This window comes from Nyctereutes procyonoides, unplaced genomic scaffold (genome assembly GCF_905146905.1).
Source record: "Nyctereutes procyonoides isolate TBG_1078 unplaced genomic scaffold, NYPRO_anot_genome, whole genome shotgun sequence".
Lineage (NCBI taxonomy): Eukaryota > Metazoa > Chordata > Mammalia > Carnivora > Canidae > Nyctereutes > Nyctereutes procyonoides.
The window spans coordinates 28,053,866-28,078,240 of NW_026575044.1; the positions used below are offsets into that span (position 1 = coordinate 28,053,866).

Here is a 24,375-nt window from a genome sequence, read left to right on the forward strand (position 1 = left end):
GAGAAGCCACTAGATTTCTGTGTACAGAAGTTAAAAAATGCAAGCAGTAATGATGAAAAATTAGTCTGACAGTGTATGTACAAGATGAATTGGAGAAGGGGGGAAATGAAAAAGTCTTGGAAGACTGGACTTGGAAGGTTCGGCAGTGGGACTCCGAGAGCTTTTCCCCTCTCAGAGCAGCTGTTGGTTGTATACACTGTTCAGAGGGAGTTCCAATGCATACGTGGCTCAGCCATTGCTAAGAGAAACTGCTTACAAATGAAATAGGAGAAATTGTTCGCTTCTATTCATATGGCTTCAAATATATTTTTTAAGACGTGGGGAGATGTGGTGAAGAAGAACAGACTACCTGAGAAGGAATAATGAAGATTTCACCTAAATAAGTGAAGTTTTGTGAATATCTCACAAAATAATTTTGCACACTTATGTATCATTTTAACTTTTAAACTGTAGGCAGTCTGTGGATGAGAACTTAGATAACAATTTTCATAGGTACAATTTGACTCAGGCCCCCTCCTCAATATAAACTAGTTCTTTCTTTGATGATTAAGATAGTCTTTATAAACATCAGAAACAAACAGTCCCATTTCAGGCAAGCCCCAAATGGTCAATTTTGGGTAACTCTGAGTATCTCCAAAGACACCAAATACCCTCCAAATACTGATACTTTCACTAAACAGGAGTTTAAAAATGAATACAAAATAATTTTTACTACTCTCCCATTTTGGATGGAGCTAACTGCTTCCTGAGCCAAAGAAAATGACAAGTGTTGCCTCATGGCATCTTATGCCCTTCTAGACAAAACTGAGGACATGCAGTACGGTGGGAAGAACAAATCATAAGAGGAACAGGTAGAGAATTATTCCCCAGATTCTGTCATTTCTAGAACCACAGAGGTTATTTTTAATGCAGGTATTGAAGTATAATTTCCAACTCCATGGCATAGATGTCTTCTGAGTATTTTTGCTGTAAAGTTAAATTCTGTATATTAAGCACTATTTTTCCATCAATTTCAATTTTTAAATGAGCAATAAATTTCAGAAGTAGTAAGGGCATAGGAAGTAGTCTTTGGGGTGGGGTGGGGTGAGGACTCTATATGATATAATAATAATGATAATAATAAAATCTACAGCAAAATATTTAACTCCTTTTATCATGTCTTTGTGCTCTTCTTGGTATATGACGCTTGTCCCTCACTCTTTTTTTTTTTTTTAAAGATTTTATTTATTTATTCATGAGAGACACAGAGAGAGGCAGAGACACAGGAAGAGGGAGAAGCAGGTTCCATGCAGGGAGCCCGATGTGGGACTCGATCCCGGACCCCGGGATCACACCCTGAGTCGAAGGCAGATGTTCAACCACTGAGCCACCCAGGTGTCCCTCGACCCCAACTCTTAAAGTGCCTAGCATATTATAAGGTTGTCAGATTTTGTGTGTGACTCGAATATAGGACATACTAATACTACAAAATTATTCATTGTTCCTGAAATTGAAATTCAATTTCGCATCCTATATTTTATCTGACAATCCCACTGAAACAGCACCCTAGACTCAGAAAACATTTGTTAGGTGATTTAATTTTCTTTGGATTATAGAAGAGTTTCTTCCAGTTTGCTGATTTTAATTTTTGCCATGGAATCTTTTCTTCAAATTAATTCCTTAACTGGAGCCAAGCATCTAAAAAAAGTTAAAATAACAGTTGCTCTGGCAGGGAAAAGAGGGCTGAACCCAGCCCACTTAGGCTCCTATCCTTTGCTACTGTTGAAAACCCATTTGTTTAGCCCAGACTCCTCACTGTCAGATGAGAAGAGGAGGCCCACGGAAGAGGGTGACTATAAATCCTGTGTCTTTGCTTTGCAATATGTAGTCCCTGCACATAAAGCCAACTCTGCAGTCCAGGAATGAGTTACACTCCTAAAGTTAATTTACAAGTTTCATTACAGTACATTTTCCTGTTCAGAATATGTTATAACATTAAAGTTAGATTATTAGGTGATCCAACAAGGTAACTAAAAAGGGGAATATGTACCATGGGAAAATATTGGGGGAAAAATGTAGGTATTTCCCATAAATTATGGGTAAGATAGATTTTCTTGGAATAGTCCAAAAGCCTAATGATCACAGTTTGTGTTAGTGAAACAGTGTAGAGGTAGGCAAACAAATATTCTATGGTCTTTTTTTTAAGCTTTAGGGAGACTGATAAAACCCATTGGAATATGTAGGAGGCTAATCCGGTGGAGAGAGCAGAAAATGCAGAGAAACAAGGGGTGAATGGAGAAGCTGGGGCTCTACTAATCTTTCCCAAACTCTTCAAGAGCTTAAAACACTTGGAGGAAAAAAAAAAAACCACTTGGAGAATGTCTTTCGTGACTTCACCATCTCTCACCTGCCCTAGCACTTCTTCCTATGAAGTCACTAACTCTAAAGCAAGAGAAAAATCCTCCACACCTAATATCTCTCCATTTATTCATTCATCTATTTATTAATGCAATGAAGAGTTAAATATGTGGGCCAGGCACTGTATGAGTCATTGGTGACACAGTGGTAAACAAGACAGAAATAGTTTCTGCCTTCAGGAAACTTACAGCATATGGGGGAGACAGACATGAAAATATGATTGCAAAAATAATTCACTACAATTGTGATAAGTGATACCCAGAGAAGTACAATTACTGCAAACACTGGCTACCTAATACAGAATCATGCTCAGCAGCAGTATTTATTATGAACTTACTATGTGCAAAGGATTTTCATCCCTTCTATATAAACTCACACAAATCTTGGAAAGTATCAAGGTAGGTATTATTATTATTACACTTTTAAAAAAATATGATGGAAAACTTCTTTTTTTTCTATTTATAACCTTGACTACCTCCTGAAAAAGCCATTGGAAACCCCATTGTTCTGTTAGCATCTTGATGCATTTTGAGTATGAAGGTTTGGAACAAGAACATAAGAGAGCTAAATTTCTCTGTATAGCAAGAGGAAAAATATTTGTAGTTCCTAAGAAACAATCTGGAGTCATGTGTGAGGAGCAGAAAAGAAGAGGAAAAGTAAGATGACATTGGTAGAGAGATGAAAATGGCTGTGTGCCCCTACCTCCTACATTCCCCCGGTCTACCAGTCCTTGCCAACCCCATAACCTTCAGTGAAGTTCCTAGACATGTCAGTATTGAGTGGATTCTTTCTGGATACTGGCAAGGGGATAGAGTTTCACTTGCAGTCTGAGAAAAGGAGAAAAGAGAATATGGCTTGTGTACTATTGGAGCCAGATGAATAATAGGTTAAAGGACAGTAATTCCCAAGAATTCCCAAAGGTTGTGGGAAGGGTTTACACTTTCTAATTGGTGCACACCAACTTTATCTGACTCCCTAAGGCAGGTAGGAAGTTCCAGTTGATAACTGGATTATCCAAATGAGGGCATATGGACCCAGAGAGCTCCCAAGCTAGTAATTGTGTAAAAATTACATTTGAATCTAAATCTGACTTCAAGGTCTGTGCTTTTCCAGCTTTGTCATGTTTCCTCAGTTTTGGTGAGAAGGGCCCCAGGGGCCATAAGACAGTATTTCTCCCCCCGCTATGAGTCTGTAGGGAATTAGCTCCACACTGACTGAAGTAATGGCTAATGAGTCTCACGTCAGAATCCCCAGCAATTGTGCACCTCTTTAATGCTTAACAAAGTACTTTTACATACATTACTTAATGTATGGAATTTTACTTCTTCTGAATAAACAACTAAATATATTGTGCTAAATAAATCCCAAGGGTTTGCTAGTTTTGTTTTTTCAGTATAAATCACTCATCCAGCTGTTCCTTCATGGGTATTATCTGCTCTGTGCAGCTTTGCCAAGCACAGACACTCAGCTGGGGAGCAAATGTAGAACTTGCATTTGCTGTGCTTGTGGACAGACCTCAAGAGCAACGTGTACATCCTGTAGGCTTTGGAAAGAAAACTGGGGACATAATGTCCTGGTTAAAGCAAATGCCTACATTTATTTTTGGAATTATTTCTTGGAACTGTGAGGAGATGAGTTTTTTCATGCAGAACCAAGGACAGGAAGCAAGAAGGTTAAGGAAATGCAAAGCCCGAGTTCTTAAAGCTCCACTAAACTTAGCTGGTGTGTCCTGGAGGTTTAATCACTAGGTAGAGTAAATTCTCAGCAGGTATAAATAAACTTAGGTTCCTTTTAGATTGTCTGCTTTGGTTGGGGAACTGCCAGACCTACAAGGGCCATTTATCCCACGTTGCCATTTATGTCTTTCCACCTTGAATTTCCCATCTCTTGTCTCTGTGTCCTCATTTAGATGATGTTTACTTTTATATCTTTGAGAGTGCCTAGGATGTTGTGGAAAATACTCTTTGAATGCCAACATGGAATAAGCCCAATTTTCTTGGAAAAAGTAAAAATTGGAATGTGAAAATCTTTTAATGTCTATGAATCCCACAGCTGCTTTTAGTGTCAGGAAAATATCCAACACTTTACCTACGGCACCCACTCTGATATATTATTATTCTCTGTGTTAGCTCTTCTTAGAGCAGAGAGAGGCAGCCGCCTAGACGTTTCCTTCAGAAGGTTAAAGCTTTTGCTTGCCCCCTTGCCATTTCCCACACGAGGCCAACACAGAGGGTCTCTGTTCCTCCACTTTAGAGGAAGCAGCTGTGGAGCTTAAGAAAGACAAACATTTGGGAGGGGAGGTTTGGCTATGGATTTGGACACACCTTAGTTCAAATCTCCTCACTGCAATGTTCTACCAGCCTGTTTTGGGGTGAAACACTGAAGTTTCACTTACCCTCAGTTTCCTTTGAAATTTACCTGCTGTAATTCTGTGAGGACTGAATGAGGTAATTTTGTCAAATGCTTGGCACCGTACCTTCTACTTTCTGTCATTGACATCTGTCACATTGTCCTTCCAACATTCCCTTCCCATCTTTTCTCCTGTAACCTCTTGTCATCTATTTTATGTGTTTGCTGTGAGGCTGACTTTGTTTCCCTTCAAACAGAGAAGCAGAATACTCCATTCCCTGGCCCCTACCTGACCATGGTGACACCCAGGTGCCCCTTTATTTATTTTTTTTAAAATATTTAATTTATTTATTCATGAGAGACAGAGAAAGAGGCAGCGACATAGGCAGAGGGAGAAGCAGGATCCCTCTGGGGAGCCTGATGTGGGCCTCGATCCCTGGACCCTGGGATCATAACTTGAGCCAAAGGCAGATGCTCAACCTCTGAGCCACCCAGGTGCCCCCTCAACCAGAATAAAGTTAAGCAGAGAGTAGCAGAGTCCAGAAAGAGGAAAAGGTAGCACTTTGAGGATGTCCTCTGGGTCTCCGGAGTCTGAAGTCTGAAGTTATTTACAGCAACCACTTCATCCCTTTAAACTGGTTGGAGAGGTATATCTTGCCCCTGCAGTAGGATGAGCCCACTACAATGCTCTTCTGTTCTCATGCATTGTTTTTCTCAAATTAAAGGAGGGTCTTGTGTTTTCTCTTTCTCAAAAGAGTTTTTGCCCTGATTCCTTACTATTTAGAAAAAATTCAAAAATTACAGAAAAGATAACAAAAACCATACTTTTAATGTTTTGATTGATACCCTTCTTGCCTCTTTTCTGTACATGGCTGCATTGAGATTGAGTATTCAATTTCAAACTCTGCCTCTATAACCTAATTTATATCATAGTGATGTGAACGCAGTATATATATCCACTGAAGAAAGCTTAGAAAACACAAGGAAAGTAAAGACAAAAATCAATGTATTACCCATAGATTAATCATTACTGATATTTTTCTTCTTTATCTTTATTTATTTTTTCTTTCTTTATTTTTTAATTTCAATATCAGGATTCAACGGTAGATGGTATTTTATTAAAAGGTATATTCTCTCTCACTATAAGACATTTTAAATGGTTTCATTATATGAATGTGCCATAATTTAATTTATTAAATAATATATTGAATTTATTGAATAATTTATCCATTGTCGGGCATTTAGTTGTTTTAAAAAATTATTATTTTAAATAATACTGTGATTAATATCCTTACTTACAAATTTTTGTGCAAAAGTATTTCCACTTTAGACAATCTGAAAAGCAGAATTACTAAGTCAATGCTCATAAGTATTTTATGTCAACTAAAAGTATTATCAAACTGCTCTCCAGAAAATTTGTAGTAAGTTCCACTCCTAATAATTTATGAAATAGCTTGATAAACACCCCTTTGGTAACTGCATAGGATAACTTATCTACAGAATGACTTTAGCTGCTCATTTTCCTGTTACTAGGTATTTTCAACTTTTCACTGCTATTTGTATGCTAAAAAAGAGAGATGTCTGTACATAAATCTTTGTATGCATTTCACATTATTTCCTTATGTGATTCCAAAGAGGAAATTTTAATCAAATGGTGCAATTACTTTCAAAGTCATTGATCCTTATTTATATTGTCAAATTGCTTTCCAGAATATCTGTATTAATTTTGACTCCCACCGACAAAGTGTGAGAATGTCTTCCAACCTCACTAACATCACATATTGCCACTATCAAAGCAAAATGACCCAACAGCAAAATAACTAAAAATATTTTTTACTTTGAAAGGTGTTCCAGCAATGTTTTAATTCCTTCGATTAAAAGTAAACTTCAATATATTTTCCCTTAGTTGTGAACTACCTATTTACGTCTCAGTCTCATTTTATTTCTTAGTATTTTCCTATAGGCTTTGCATAAGTTCCTTATATTAAGGCTATTGACCTATGATCTCACATATGTGGCCTAGACATGCATTTTATTAATTGTTTCTATTATGTTTCACATACACTTCTCTGCATTAGGTCACTGGGCTTCTCCTGACAAGCATGCCATCTGCGGGCAACATATGCCCTGTCTCCACACAGGGAGGCAGCATAGAACCTGGGTTAAGACCTAGAGTGCCTTAACCTGGGATAACAATCTACCTTTCAGGACTGTTGAAGGCAGTGATACAACTGATACAGCAAACACAGTTTTTGATGCCTTGCCCCTAGCAAGTTCTTACCACTGTGAGCTATCCCTTCTATATTTTCCTTGACTCTCATTTAACCTAGAATTTTGTTAATGGCATTTTTTTATGTGAAGAAGTTAAAAATGTTAATGCTGTCAAATAGAATTTTTTTTTTCCAATGTGGACCCCCATTTTTACATTTACAAGGCCCTTTCTTTTCACAGATCATTTAAAAATCCTCCAGGTATTTGCTCAAAAGGAAAGAAAAAATATATTTAAAGCTTCTAACATGAATGTTCATAGTGGCTTTATTTGTAATAGTCAAACACTGGAAACAACCCCGATGTCCATCAACAGATTAATGGATAAACAACACAGCAATAAAAATGAACACATTATTGATTCGTGCAACAGCATGGCTGAAACTGAAAATAATTATGCTGAATGAAAGAAACTAGACAAAATAAGTATGCTCTATATGATTCTGTATAGAAGCCTCTAGAAAATATGAAGTAATTTATGGTAATCAACCATAACATCGGTTCTCACAGGGGGAAGAGTATTTTTGATATCTTTGGGAGACAAGAAAGATAGCTAAACCCACGAGCAGTGTTGGGTAAAGGAGGGTTGTAAAGAAGATTATGTAATACGAAGGCAAAACACACACCTAGGAATAGAATGGGACACTATACTGATAAGATAAAATTGTGCATTGTTTGGTTGTTGGGTGAGTATGGGAGAGACTAGTTTGGAGGCTCATAAGAACTGCCTTTTATCAGTTTTACATAGGCATAAAGCATCTGCCTTGTTGCCTTCTGGCTTTGGCCATCTAAATGATTTTAAATCCACTCAGACATTGGAGATTACAGCCTTTTCTTAAACTAAAAAGAATTGCTTCTCATTTGTATTCTCATTAGTTTCCCACATTGGGAATTACAACTTCTGACTATTCTCTTTACTCCAAAATGATTTTTTAATCAAATGTATTCGTATCAGCGTGATTACTTTTGAGGAGTATAAAGAGACAATAACCAAGCAGTTAACACTTATTAAATACCTACTGTGTACATAAAGTACCTTGAAGTATTAAGAAAAAAGAGGATTCAATCTGAATAATCTGAATAAATGCAAGAGCTCTTTATTTGTAATAGCAGTCTTTTAAAGGCAAATTGCAATCAGTGAGGAGATTTTTACTTCTGAAGGTGAGAGGAACTTTGAAGAGCATGTGTTAGTAAATCAGTAAATTAAAATCTATGCTTTGCTGGCTAACTCAGTAGCTCCAAGAAATTCATTCATTCATCTTTAAAAAGGAGATGATGATGTCATCTCCCTTGGGAGGTTATTAGGAGATTCAAATATAATGCAACCGAAATACTTCACAAACAGTAAATCACATACACATGTTAGTTATTATGGTTAATAAAAGCTTACTACTTCTCCAGATAATAAAGGACACATAATATTTGCAGAGATTACTTCAGAAACCCTGTGAATCATAAGATTATCAACATATTCCCTAAATAGTCAAAGAAACTATGGCCTAAATTTAAGCTCATGGAGAAGTAGCCATCTGAGATGAGGGTTGCATAGCTGAGGGTAAATATCTAAAGGTAGATCTTCCCACCTCATTCCTCAGCCTGCCTTGCCCTATGTAGCAGAGAGGAGGGAAGTCTGCTGGTCTCCTTCCTCATCTTCTTATTGGGGTAGTACCTCACACGCTTGCCCCGTGACATCATTGGCTAAAACACTGATGTCACAGATAAAGACAAAGGGAGCTGGATAAGAGTGACAGGTGCAGAAGACAAGGCAGCTGCTGGTCACCCTTCCTGAGGTTTTCCCCTGCTCATTCTCTGCTGCGCTCTGACTTCTCCCAGAGTCCTCTCATTTCTGCCATCCTGATTTAGGTGTTCTCAGACCTCCTTTGCCCAGTTCTCATGCACCATCCACAGCAGTATCATTCTCTCCAGGAATTCCAGGAACAGGGCTGTTCTTTCACAGCCTGTATCTAAAACGGTAATTATCTTCAATTCTGCATCTGTTGACATTCTTACTTCAGTTAGATTGCAAGCCACCTTCTTTTCCACTAAGTGATTTCTGGACAGAGGATGATAGTCCACCTGCCCCCAACTAAGTCATGTTAAAGGAAAAACAAATCAGAACCTAAGTTTGTGTCTGGCTTTGTTCTAGGGTCTGGTTTGGGCCTGCCTGGAACCATCTGTGTGACCTTGAGGACTTTATTACCAATCCATTCCCTTATGACTACGCCTTTCCAGGCTCTGGCCTGATTCCTTTTCCTGGCTACCAGCCTCTCACTCCTTTAGGTTATGAAAATGTCAGACCGCAATGAACAAATTGACATATTATGCAAATACCAAGCATGGAAGGGAATTTCACTTGCTTGCATTAGGACCATTAGCTGCAATCATTCTCTGTCAAAAGGGCAGAGTTTTATAGTTGTGTATATGGCACACTTCTACGAGGCACATTCTTTGGGGTGAAAACTTCAAGTGCCAGTCAAACTGATTGATAATATTTGGGTAGAAAGAGGATTCCTCCAATTCATAATGGGCATGCTCATAAACAAAGCTTTACTCAAACTTATGTGAGAATAAAGCCAAAGCTGCCCTAACAATCTTACTATCTCTGAGCAGTGGAGGATGATATATCATCTACTAAGTCTTATTACATATGTCAGGTATTATATATGTCAGAATTACTACCTGTCAGGTACTCTGTAAGCATGTTATAAATATAATCCCTTTACATATAATAGACTTTACGTAGATTAAGAGTAGGCAAGATGGCATAGTGGTTAAGCCCACTAACTACAGCTCTTATTAACTGTAAGCCTTGTGGATATTAGTTAACTTCTCTGTCCTGATTTCTTCGTGCATAATCTAGAGATGATATATGATAAAAGGCTCATGGGGTTGTAATGATTAACAGAGATAATAACTATGTGTATTCAGTGATTTCTATGGGCTAAGTATTGTTCTTTAAATGAGGATTTCTTAACTTAAAAGAGTAAACCAAGTGGCTCAGTTGGTTAAGCATCTGCCTTTGACTCAGATCATGATGTTGGGGTCCTGGGATCGAGCCCCGTGTTGGGCCCACTGCTCTTCGAGGAGTCTGCTTCTCTTTCTTCCTGTCCCTCCCTTTGCTTGTGCTTTCTTTCTTCACTCTCTCTCAAATGAATAAATAAAGTCTTTTTAAAAAATGAGTAAACTAAACATGTTGGGAATAGTATCTGGCACTTAAAATTTTTCTAGTTTATTACATCAGAGAATGCATAGAACTCTCCTATGATGTCTTCTGTGTGTCCTCTTGTATGTTTGGGTTTTCCACTGCCATCCAACATACTGGAAAGAACCACATGGTCAGTACATTGCTCTTCTCTGCTATTCCCTCCTGATCCTCTTTGGTTGGTCCTCCTGAGAGCCAGACTACTGTGGATCCCCTTGGGGAATATCCTTATCCTTCTTTCAGCTCTTTACTGTCAAGACAACATTTCACCTCCTCCACCTTACTCTGCATTTCCCAACGTTCTTTTCCAACCACACTGATCATAAGACTTTGGAAGAAATTGAAAGTAACTTCTTGGAAAACAGTGAAGGCCCCGATGCTGGAAGTAACACCTTCTATTATCTTCCAATCCATAAATGAACCAGGATATACTGCCAAGTGATAAAAAAAAAAAATTCACCTCAATGGGCAAAGGCAGGAGAATAATAATGTACTCAAATCAGAAATTCATTTAGAAGACTTGCTTCCACAGTGATAAAGGGAACTGTGTTTTGACCTTTCTAAATGAGCTCTATTTTTTACATTGCTGCTTATGATTTTTCTCAGATGATTTCCCAGAGTATTCAGGGTAAAGCTGTTTAAATTCCATAGGAGATGAGAATACTCAGCAAAAGTGGAAACTGAGTGTGGTTTAACAGGGCTGCCTCTGGCCTGACATCCGAGTGTGGCAATTACTTATTGGTAGTGCAGTTTTCTCATCAATAAATTAGGGCATCATTTGCTTCATAGAGTTCTAGCAAGAATTAAGTAATGCATGAAAAATGCTTCGTCTAATGCAAAGTGACCAGCATGTGGCTACTGCAACTGCAGTGATGATGGTGGTGGTGACAATGATGTGATGATGATAGTGATGAAGGCAGTGGTGGAGATGATGATGTAATGATGACGGTGGTGACAGTGGTGGTGATGATGATGGTGGTGGTGATAATGATCTGGTTCCTGAACACTTTCTGAGTTCCATTCTTTTTACATTTTCATGACTAGCTTACATTTTCAGAGATTTCTGATTCTCACCTTTCCCTGATTTTTCCCAACTGTTCCCTCTCTACAGATCTTCTTTTCCCCAGTCTCCTCTTTAATGCTCACTATTTTTAAAGTTTATCCCAATGCTTTTTTCTACATAAACCATTTTCTCACCCCTTCTCTGTAACATCTGGTCTGTATCATATGATTCCTAATCGTATTCCAAGGAAACTTTGTATCTAGGGATTCTGGACTGTCATTATGTTTTCAATGTCAAGTATAGTGTCTGATTGTGAAATAGTAGAAAATATATATTGTCTCTATCCCTGGGTCCTGGCACAGAGCTCCTAAAACCCTTATAATTTCCTAGGTGATGAGAACATTAGGTGCATATTTTGTTCTAATATATTTGGTCTTTCTCCCTGGCTCCTGATACAGAGCTCCTAAATACTTTGGAGTTTTCTAGGTGATTGGAGTGTCTTTGTTCTAAGGGTGACTCTTGGTGTGCTCCTGGATAGCTTTGGGATGGGGCTGGTCACCAGAAAGACCAAGCCATGACCAGAAGCTTGGGGAACTTTCAACACCATTCGCATCTTCTAGAGAGAATGATTAATGACTATGCAAACAGATGAATTCTCCATAAAAATCCCCAAAGTATGAGGTTTGGAGAGCCTCTGGGTTGGATCACATAGAACACATCCATGTGACAGGACAGTGGTGCACCCCAACTCTACAGGGACAGGAGTGCCTGCACTCAGAACTCTTCTGAAATTTGTCCTGTGTATCTGTTCATCTGGTTGTTCATTGGTATCTTTTTTCAGAGTCTCTGTTATACAATAAAACAGCAACCATAGGTAAGTGTTTCTTTGAGTTCTGTGAACTATTCTAACAAATGACTGAACCTGAGGAGGGGGTAGTGGAAACCTCTGATTTATAGCCAATCGGTTAGAAGCTCAGGTGATAGATAACCTGGACTTAAACTGGCATCTGAGTGGAGTGGGGCAGACTGTCTTGTGAGACTGAGCCTTTAACCTGTGGGATCTAACAGAAACTCCAGGCAGTTAGTTAGAATTGTTTGGTGTGGAAAATCCACAATCTGTTATCAGAAGTGTTGTGAGGGTGGTAGTAATGTGAGAATAAATGTACAAGGTACATTTTTTTTACATTGAGACATAAATTCAACTTAAGTGTCTTCTATTTGATAAATGAAAAATGAGTGAACATTAGAATTCCTGAGTAAGGCTAAAGAATATTTGAAACCAAGACTTTTCTGAACAATTGTGAACTTACAGTCATAGAATCAAATGATCTCCCTGTTAAGTATTTCTTTGGAGGAAAGGGATATTTCACAAAGAATATTAACCTTCTTGTCCTATATCATTCTTAATCATCAGAGATGTTGAAATGAATCCCCACATTAAATAAAAGACCCAATTTGTTGTGCTTAATTCTACTTCTTAAAAGATTTTTTAAAAATTTATTTATTCATGAGAGACACACAGAGAGAGGCAGAAACATAGGCAGAGGGATAACTCAATCCCAGGACCAGAAGATGACGACCTGAGCCAAAGGCAGACACTCAACCACTGAGCTAACCAGGCATCCCTATTGTGCTTAATTCTAGAGCCATACTGTCCAGTAAGACAGTGCTAGTCATAGATGGCTATTTTAACTTAAATGACTTAGCATTAAATAAAATTAGGAATACAGTACTTCAGTCACCCTAGTCATACTTTGAGTGTCTAACAGCTATAGGGGATTAGTAGTTACCATTGGACAGCACAGACATAGAACATATTTAGCACCCTGGAAGGTCCTTTTTTTAAAGATTTATTTATTTATTAGAGAGAGAGAGAGAGAGAGCAAGCATATGTGTGGAGGGAGGGGCAGAAGGAGAGGGGAAGGGAGAGAGGATCCTCAAGCAAACTCCTTACTGAGTGGGGAGCCTAACCCAGGGCTTGACTTGGGGGTCAATCCCATGACACTGAGATCATGACTTGAACTGATATCAAGAGTCAGATGCTTAACTGACTGAGCCACACCGGGGCCCCACCATGGAAGGTTATATAGAACAACACTGCTCTAGATCTCTGCCTTCTTCACTATACCTAAAGGCTAGTTTGCATTCAAAACCAATTATCCTCTGTTTATCTTTATGTAAGCAGAAATTTCTTTTGAGCCAATTTGAAACAATGATAATTGGGAAGTATAGCCTATCCAAAATATTTTACTGTCTTTCTATCAAAGCCAAGGCATTCCAGGTTTTACCATCTGGCATTTCCTTTCAGTGAAATTATAAAAATATACCCTATCCTCTTCCACTTGATACGGGACTTTTTATTTGCAAGATCAGTTGTTAAGAAAAATGCAAATAAGCAGGTAAGGGGATCCACAGATGTTTTATTTTCTACTCTCTAACATAAGGATTTTTTATATTTCTATATTTATATGAATACAGCTAGTCCATAGAAGCAATCAGCATTCTGAATCTATAGCCAACCAAGGCCCTTTTCTCTATACCATGCTGCCTATTCATGTTTTAGCTAAAGAGTAGAGAAGTGGAATGGTTTAATAAGCATATAGCCATATCTATGACTTCTTATAGCTTATAGCTATTAGAGCAGAAATATAAGCTGGTGTGTTTGTTCCATTTCTCAGACTTCTTTCTTCAGAATGGCTGCCTTGTTTACACACAAACACCACAACAATGAAAAACTCTCTCTCTCTTTGTATATATGTTTGACTGTTTTGTTAGGGTATTTTCCTTGTAGTAGAATTGTTGGGTACATAATTTTAAAGCCTTTATTTATTTTTAAAAGATTTTATTTATTCATGAGAGACACACAGAGAGAGGCAGACACCTAAGCAGAGGGAAAAGCAGGCTCCCTGTGGAGAGCCTGATGCGAGACCTGATCCTAGGACCCCAGGATCACCATCTGAACTGAAGGCAGACACTTAACCACTGAGCCACCCAGGTGCCCCTTTTTAAACACATTGTCATGTTGACCCTACGCCCTCTAAAAGTATCAATTTGTACTCTCAATAGCATCATATGTGAGCTCCAATTTTCCACACCTTCCCTAACTTTGGGTATAATCTCCCTTTCCTCATCCCTGCTTCTCCCTTTTAAAAATATTTGCTAAGGATCAAAATGAAGTTTGTTTAATTTGTAGGTATTTTAAAAATAATTAGTGAATACAACACCAAAGGTACAATCCATGACAGAAATAATTCATAAGCTAGGCTTCATTAAAATTAAAAACTTCTGCTCTGTGAAACACAGTATCAAGAGAATGAGAAGACAAGCTACAGACTGGGTGAATAAATTTTCAAAAGATACATCGGTAAAGGACTGTTATCAAAAATATACAAAGAACTGTTAAACTCAACAATAAAAAAACAAACAACCCAATTAAAATATGGGCACTTTAGCAAAAAAGATATACAGATGGCAAACAGGCATATGAAAAGATGTATATATCATATGCCACTAGAGAAAGGCAAATAAAGACAACAATGAGATACCACTATACAACTATTAGAATGCTCAAAGCCCAGAACATTAACAACACCAAATACTGGTGAGGTATGGACTAACAGGAGTAGTCATTCATTGCTGGTGGGAATTCAAAATGGTACATTCCGTTAAGAAGACAGTGTGGAAGTTTCTTACAAAACTAAACACACTCTTACCACATGACCCAGCAGTCATACTCCTTGTTATTTCTCAAAGGAGCTGAAAACTTATGTCTACACAAAACCCTGCACATGGATGATTATAGCAGTTTAATCATAATTGCCCAAACCTGGAAGCAACCAAGATATCCTTCAGTAGGTGAATGATGAAATAAACTGTGATATGTCAAGACGATGCAATATTACTCAGTGCAAAAAAGAAATGAGCTATCAAGACATGACAAGAGAAGAAGGAACCTTAAATGCATATTCCTAAGTAGAGGAAGCCAATCTGAGAAGACTATGTATGATTCCAACTATATGCTATTCTGGAAAAAGGCAAAACTATGGAGACAATAAAAAGATCAATGGTTTCCAGGAAAGAGGGTGGAAAAGGGAGACAAAAAAGGCAGAGCACAAAGGATTTTTATGACAGTGAAAATACTCTGTGTGGCATTATAATAATGGATAGATAACATTTGTCCAGACCCCATAGAATGGACAATGCCATGAGTGAACCATGAGGTAAACTATGATCTTTGGGTGATTATGATGTATCATTGTAGGCTCATCCTTGGTAAAAAATGTACAATTCTGGTGAGTCATGTTGATAATGCTGGGAGCTATGCAGGTGTGTAATAACATTTCCTGTAACCATTCCTTTGTTGTTTCTGCTTTTGAAAGCATACTTTTATATTTCAAGTTCTGTATTTTCTTGTACTACTTTGATGGATCTACATTATATATTGGAATTGTCAATCCATACAATATTTTCTTTCATGTGAGGGTAGGTGGAGGCAAGTGATTTTTCTGAATATAATTTTCTTCAAATAAACCCAAGTCAATAGGCTTCAGATATATAACATTGTTTTAAAACAAGTAATAGAAGAGGGTGCCTGGGTGGCTTACTTGGTTAAGTAGACGACTCATGATTTTGGCTCAGGTCATGATCTTAGGTTCATGAGATCGAGCCCCACATCAGGCTCCACACACACTGGGGAGTCTGCTTGAGATTCTCTCTTTCCTTCCCCCTCTAGCCCTCCCTGCTCATACCATCTCTTTCTTTCAAAAAAAAAAAAATATAATTTAGAATTTAAAAAGATGATTAAAAGATTCAAATAGTGTCAATAGTGAATATTTCATAGTATGCATGCCAGGTAGTAGGGAATTACTATAATAATATCACTTTAAAATTTATCAGGCTGGGATCCCTGGGTGGCGCAGCGGTTTGGCGCCTGCCTTTGGCCCAGGGCGCCATCCTGGAGACCCGGGATCGAATCCCACGTCAGGCTCCCGGTGCATGGAGCCTGCTTCTCCCTCTGCCTGTGTGTCTGCCTCTCTCTCTCTCTCTCTGTGACTATCATAAATAAAAAAAAAATTAAAATTTATTAGGCTAACATTATTATGAGAGTGGAACCAGTTGATTTTTCCTCTTTTGATATTAAAAATGTAGCATATTGTTCATTACTAGCAACGAGTTTACTCTTTTACTATCAGATACTGGTCTCCACACTGCAGAATTATTGATGAGTTTAATCATTATTGATGAAAGCCTCTATTGCTTATTGAACAAAGTCAACATCCTTTATAATAAGCTCTGATAAGAACATAACAGACATACCTACTGTTAATGATTTCTAAATGTTATTAACAGAATTAATTACATTTGAAAGTAAATACCTGAGAATAAAACCACCCGTTAGAAATTTCTGCTTCCTTTGTTTTTTAAAACATTGGCCTTTTACTACATACAGAGCTTAGAGCTTTCTAATAAAGTCTATCTTATTCTCTGAATTAATCATTATTGCCATTGTCATCATGATTATGATGCCATTGCTTTTTTATATGAAACATTTAAGAATATTTTTTTAAAGTCCAATTTTTTTCATGCAAAAAATCACATGGTTGTCAAGAATAAAATCCACTTTAGTGAAATCATAGGTTTAAAAATAGCAATACCTAAAAATGGAATATCTAGCGGATACTGAGTCATCATTATTAGTTTGAGCTTTACTTTAGCAATATTATCTTGGGGTTTAACAGTTACCATTAATTTTATTGAAGAAGCTATAATAGTCACTACAATTCTTCTTTATCATGACTCTGTTGAACATCTATCTCCTTAATAGGGGTAAATGTTTGCAGATAATTAGCTGTTTGTCTGAGATGTTAGGGAGCTCTAGAAATTAAAGCTAAAATGTTAAGAAACACTATCAATCATTCAAAAAGAACAATAAAGCATGATTTAAAGAAACATTGGCAAAAATATGACTCCATTAAAACACCTTGGCAACATTTCTAATTTAAAACAAGCATATCAAAAATCATTTTGTATCTTAAAAATGTAAGTATCAAAACAACTAGAAAAGAAACGTTCATATAACCATTATGGGAAAGAGTGTGGAGGTTTCTCAAAAAACTAAAAATACAACTACCATATGATCCAGCAATCTCTTTTCTGAGTATAACCACAAAGAAATTTAGATAAGTACATGGAAGAGATATCTGCAATCCCATGTTCATTGTAACATTATTCACAATAATAAGATATGGAAATGGTGTATCATCAACATATAAGTGGATAAATACATTGTGATATATACAGACAAAGGAGTATTTATAAAGGAGATTCTGCCATTTGCAACATGAATGAACCGAGAAGAGAAGACTTTATACTAAGTGATATAAACCAGACAAAGAAAGAAAAATACTGCATCTTCTCACTTATATGTGGAATCTAGAAAATTTGAATACATTGAAGCAGAGAGTAGGATGGTGGTTACCAGCCATGAGGAGGTGGGGGAAATGAGAGGATGTTGGTCAGCATGTACAAAGTTGCAGTTATGTAGGATGAACAAGTGTAGACAGCTAATGTATAGCATAATGACTATAGGTAATAATACTATCTTTTTGCATACTGGAAATGTGCTGAGGGTAGATTTCAAATACTCTCATCACACACCAGGAAGTAGCAACTATATGAGGAAAGATATGTTAATTAGCTTGACTGTAATAATCATTTCACTATGTATCTGTGTGTATCAAATCATGTTGTATAACTTAAACATATAGTTATTATTAAAAAATAAAATTTAAAAGGGGTTTCCATCTTATGGACCTCTCAGTTATGATGACCTGAGAAATGGACATATACATATGGCCCACTGTCAGGTGTATAAAAATCACAGAAATTTGGATGCATATTGTATTTTACACATACCTCACTCTGACGTCTCTGCTGGCTGATATCTTAGCCCGTAACAGCAAGGACTGAGGCAATAAGAACTATAGGAACTGAAACAACAGGAATTTGTTTTCATTCCAATTATAGAATGGATCTAGGTCTGATTAAGTACTTTGAACACGGAATAGTGGAATACTACTACTTTTCAGTAAATCCACTTCATCTGCCCTACTTCCTCTCTTCATTTATACAGAGAGAGAGACAAACCATTCCATGCTGCTGGCAACGGAGATCATTTACATGTTTGTTCTCTACCTTTGCACCTTTCTTGTGTTCTCTGTGTCTGACTCTCCCTTCTTTCCCTCCCTCCCTCCTTTATTTTTCCTTTGATAAATACCTTTCTACCTCAGATATTGTCAGTACTGAGAATTTCACACTTTAAAATATTTTACCAGGGGATCCCTGGGTGGCTCAGCAGTTTGGCACCTGCCTTTGGCCCAGGGCGTGATCCTGGAGTCCCAGGATCGAGTCCCACATCCGGCTCCTGGCATGGAGCCTGCTTCTCCCTCTGCCTGTGTCTCTGCCTCTCTCTCTCTCTCTCTCTCTCTCTCTCTCTCTCTCTCGGTCTATCATGAATAAATAAATAAATAAATCTTTAAAAAAATAAAATATTTTACCAGGTACCATCTTTCACTCCTTCTTGGGAACTTCCTATTCTTAGCTAATAACAACTTATGCTTGTGAAAATACTTGATGTTTCAGAGTTGATGCTCATAGCTTATTCTATATTCCAAACAACAAAGGGTAAAAGGAAAGAATGATTTCAGAAACAGCATGGGCATTTTACTCACGTTCAGTGTTACTATAATGCTTTGGGCATTTGTCATCATGGAAACAGTCCCCTTTATTTGCAGTCGTGGCAAAAAAAATTATTTTGAAAAATGATTATAACTCCTTGCTCAAATTTAGAAGATGACCCAGACATATGAAAACTAGAGAGACTAAGGAAACAGCAATGAAAATCACAGAGCGTTAAGTGGATTTAATAAAATCTGTTTATCTTTTTGAAGAAAGAGTGATATATGAACCAAACTTGAGATCATTTGCTTGGCTCTTATCCAAATCGCTGCCAGTGAGTGGCAAATAACTGATTTTTAGCTAGGGAAATGTTTTTGAAAGACTTTCTCTGATGAAAACACTCCAGGTGGAGAGTGAATCCACTGGAGCAACAGTGTGGGGGCTCCGCTCCTGGGTTAGCTGGGCTTTGTCTCTAAAGCTGCAAGGACAACTTTGTTCTAAGTGGAAAGAAGTTGGCTGGGTGAGCCCCAGACTAAAAAAAGAAGAAGAAGAAGAAAAAAAAAAAAGGATGAACATCAAACATCAGTAGAATCCACAAAGAAGGAAGCAACATTAAGGTATTACTCAAGAAATTTTCTCCTCTAACTTGCTCTGCATATCAAAGCCACCTCTTTTTTGAAGCAAGCTGCTAGCAGGCCAAGGAAAAGGCACAGGAGTCTTCTGCACTGGAGAGTTGATGCTTCCCTACACCACTCTGCATTGTTTACGTTTGGCTCTCCCCAGCCCTAAGCAAGAGTTCATTTTATACTAACCCTAGCATTGTATTTACTTCTATTTTTAAATCCCCTGAAGCACACAGAACCACAATGCCTGAAAGAACAGAATACTAATGGAAATAAAATAGGTTGTAAAAATCATAGCCAAAACCCAACTACTCGTGCGAGATGAGGCTGGCAGGTATATGATGCAAGAGGAATAAATGCGCAGATACAATAAACACACCGAGTAGCACGAGGGAGGATTTTTGCCCTGCTGCTTAATTTAGTCAAAGAGACCAACGCTCGGGACCCATGCCGCTGACCAGGTGTCCTATAAGAGCAGCAGACCATTTTCAAAGATCAAAACAAGGAAGCACTTTGCTCAGTTTTACTTGCAGACACGAATCACTGCATTCTTATTACTTCTTTCTAGTTTTCTTTGTTTTAGTTGCACAGACACCCTCACACACACTACCAAAGACATAAAAATTCACAAGGCTTTAGACTTTCAAATAATAAAGGGTGAAATCAGACAGGAAGGAGCTGGGGTGGAGGGAGAGAAATTTGTCCTGTGCCCATGGAGGGCTGGGGGTGGGGGTGCCGAAGAAATTCCACCCAGCAAGTTATGCTCCTGCAACAGAAGAGTTCAGTTTCATAGATTCAGTTGTGCCTTACCTGGTTTTGTAGTGAAATGCACCAACATGCCCCTAATTCTTCCCCTAAAGTACTACATATGCTGAGAGCTATAGTATTTGACCGTAAACATTTCCACAGAAGAAACTCCAAAGCAACCTTTAACTTCAATAAAACGCTGTGTTCATTCTTCCCCTTGTGCTCAACACACAGCAATCTAATACACCTCATCATGTGGTCTGTTGCCATGGTAGCAATGAATCCAGCTGCTGAAATACAAAAGACTGACAAAAAGTTGCCTTTTTCCCCTCCACCCACCCTGACAAAGTCAGAGTTTTTTTCCCCCCTGTATGACAAGTCTAATTTGAATATGCTTCTGGTGCTGACTCAACTTTGTGAACAAGGGGAAAAAAAAAAGAGAGAAAAACGAATAGCAGAGGTACAAGAAATAAAAGGTCCCCAAAGCATTTAAACAAACGAAATAATTATATGCATTTTTAAGTTGCCACTAATCCCTCAAAATATTGATCATTAGCTGCTACGTCTTCCAGCCAAGTATATTTAGATGTCAGCTACTAACTCAATAGAAAATGCAGCAATGATCTCACAGCTCCTTTATATATATAAAAGTTAAATAATTCAGTCACCACGGATGCTGAAAACACTACACCAGTGTATGAAGGGCCAGTCTCAAAGTATTTTCCTAGAGCAGACTTCTAATCACAGCTCAGAGGTGGGAGGTAAAATTCTTCATTTTCTTTTCATCATACCCTGTGTTTAACCATTATTTAAACAGATGAAGTCTCGGTCTTATTTCAAGTGATCATAGATTTGGATCTGTGGTGACACAGCCCAGTAGAATCAACCAAACCATACTTGGGGGCTCTATATTAAGAGTAGGAGTTTGGAGTTGAGACAACAGCAACTCTGAAGAATCCTGGGACCCCCAAACCCTTGGGTATGTGATTACAATTTAAGCAACCAGATTCAATTTATTCCTGGTCCTTTAAGGAAGCCTGGTGGAAGGCCTGGGTGACAGTCTTCATCTCAAGTCAGCTGTGGTCCCTCCTTCCCACTGGGGACATCCTTCACAGCAGCTGCTCTCTGTCTTCCAGCCAGCAGCAACTCTGTCCCTCGGGTCTCACACTGCCTGCCACTCCCCCGTGTCCACAGCTTTGCTTACTTTCCAAATTTAGCTCATATTTCATCATAGTTTTTTTTTTTTTTTTGCATATCTCTTCTCTCTCTTTAGACATGGACTCTCTCAGGAAGGGGAATATGGTCTTATTCATCTTTCCATACCATGTAATGAGCAAAGGGCTTGGCATAACGTAGGGCTCAGTGGCTATTTCCTGAATGGATGAAGCAGGGAATGAATGCTTTATGTCAGCACGGTGGAGGAAAGCTCAGCTCCTCTGGGATTATGTCCAACCCCTGAGGGGTTTGCACAGGCTCTTCCTTATTATTCCACGCTGCAAAGGGAGGCAGGCAAGAGTAGCTCTTAAGGGGAGCAACCATGGAGTTACCCCGATGTGGGTTTGAAATCCAGCTCCTACCAGATTGGCTTTGTAATCTTGGATACATCATTTAACCTCTCTAAACCTGGGTTATTGGGATCCCTGGGTGGCTCAGTGGTTTAGTGCCTGCCTTTGGCCCAGGGCGTGATCCTGGAGTCCCAGGATCGAGTCCCATGTCAGGCTCCCTGCATGGAGCCTGCTTCTCCCTTTGCCTGTCTCTCTCTCTCTCTCTCTCTCTCTGTCTCTCATGAATGAATAAATAAATAAAATAAAAAAAATAAACCTAGCTTACTCTTTTGTAAAATTTCTACTTTAAAGAATTATGAAAAAGGATTAAATGGGATAGCCCAAGGCAAATGCCAAACACTGAACTTGAAACATAGTAAGTGCTCAATAAATTATGCTAGTGTTATTTCTCAAAACTGTTTATGAATTTTGAACAATAGGGACAATAAAAAAGCTCACTGACACCTGACTTTCCCTTGCTGATAAAACTGTCATTTCCAACCACATACACATTTTTCAATTATATGCTTCATAATATGAGTAGTGACCATTCATATGGTGACCATTTCAGGCAACTAGCCAGGATTGCTTGCTTCCACTTACAAACCATCTAGAGGAGATGACCAGTCAAAAGGTTTTACATATTCCCAGTGTGAAATGGACTGTGAAAAGAGTATTAAAGTTGGTAGTAGATTAAAAAGATCTTTTTAGTATGAAAAACATGAAATAAAGCAGTTCATTTTGATATTTATATCGAATTTTCAAGAAGTGGTCTCTGTTACGTAGTAGCAGGGTTTTTTTTCCAATTAAAATGGGATATCAAGAATTGTCATCATAAAGAACCTCAGAATAGAAATTATGTACAAAGATCACATTTTTGCAATTTATCAGGGTTGGTTTAACAGCAGCCTTTGAAAGGTCACCTTGATCAGTAACAAGGGCTGTATAGGGCTCACCACTACAGACTTTTAGTTGCTTTTTTCCACAGTCATCAAACTCAGGAAATTACCAGACACCCAAGCCAATTGCAAAGGAAAATGAGCATTAATATCCCTTTGAAGCCTTATAGTGCAAAGCAGCCAGGGGTTAAAACAACAACAACAACAACAACAACAACAACAACAAAACAGAAACCTGTGATGGAGAAAAAACTTTCATGGTAGAAAGTTGCAAAAAGGAATAAAATAAATGTTGTGCACTGCAAGATTTCTCTATCATAAAAAAAAGCCCTACAACAGATCAGTAGAGATTATTAAAATAGTTTTGGCATTGCTACAACTCCGAAAAATCCTTCAGTGCTGTGACTCATGATGACACAGTCCTATAAAGCGTGAAACTGAGGCAGAACAGGCAAAAAGGCAAGAAGCATATACGTTGAAAAGTCACAGCCTCTTAATCCTCTTCAGGACAGCTGATGAAGGAAAGAGGAATAGAACCACAATTTGAATAATTCATAATTACTCTCATATGTGGCTGGCTGAATAGACACTCTTTCACTGCTCGTATTCATTTCTTTAGGCTTCCTTACTTTGTGTCTTTTTCCTCCTACAGATGGGTTATGCATCTCACTGTTCCTTGTTTTATAAACCGAAGAGACTGTCATTTACCTAGTTAATGTCTACTACTCCTAGAGCATAACTACGATTAGTAAACATACTTTGTCAGATGTTAAGCAACTTATTTGATTCTCTCTCTTAAGCAGTAGGGAAATATGATGTCAATATATTTGGTTTCACAAAGTCTCAAATCCCCTTTTGCAAATGTTAAGATTCACTTCTTGCTCAGTGTGAGCAAAATTTGTAACAGATTCTATGCTGGTGTGACCCGCTTAATTTCATACAAAGAACCTAATCACCTAGGAAGAAAGAGTTTTTGAGACAGACTGCTTTAGAATGCACCCAGGAAGATGTGCCAAGCCTGGGACCCACAGACCTGAGAAAGAACTTACAAGGTCCTTTGCTTCACGGCTCTCTCTTCCAGACATGAGAGCACCTAAAATCCCACAAACTCAAGGTAACAGCACGGGCTCAGAGGTCCCACCCTTGAATTAAGCAGCCTGGCTACTAAAAAAAAACTGGCTGCTAATGTCAGTGAAATTAAAACAAGACAAAACATTTTGAACCTCTGCAAAGTCTATTTTTTTCAGGTCATGTTTTAAAATTGTTACTTATTTTTTTAATAACCACAAAGATCTTTATTGTTAGGGTACTAGTTTAAATCAAATAAGAGAACTTGTTCACAGCAACAACAAAAAGATTGTGATCTATTGAACAATTTCTGCAGGCGCATAGTTTCTTGGGCTGCTTTGAGCAGCTGACCTAAAAAATATTAATCGGATTAGTATCTATTCTACTCATGAAAATTTCTTATGAAAGAACAAGGCTATTCCAAGGCATCTCAGTTTATATAACTCACTATCAAGATATTCTGTTTTACCCTTAAGATGTTTTCAAAACATGCACTTCTCTTTCGAACTGTATTAACAGTGCTATAAATAAGTATGTGTTTCGAAGTAGCATTGTGAAATCCATGGCTATACACTGTACGAATAACTTACTGTGAACC

General features: G+C 38.0%; 1 protein-coding gene across 23 annotated transcripts in view; it reads right to left on the minus strand.

The window, feature by feature from the left end:
* Positions 1 to 24,375, minus strand: part of DTNA (dystrobrevin alpha) — a 354,043-nt gene that overhangs the window by 143,500 nt on the left and 186,168 nt on the right. Inside the window, exon 1 of one of the 23 annotated variants that reach the window (XM_055323950.1) lies at positions 20,330 to 20,438. The exons of the other annotated variants lie outside the window; for them this stretch is intronic. The gene's annotated coding sequence lies outside the window, so the exon portion shown is untranslated. Of the gene's footprint in view, positions 1 to 20,329; positions 20,439 to 24,375 lie in introns of those variants that run through there. 23 annotated transcript variants of the gene reach the window in all.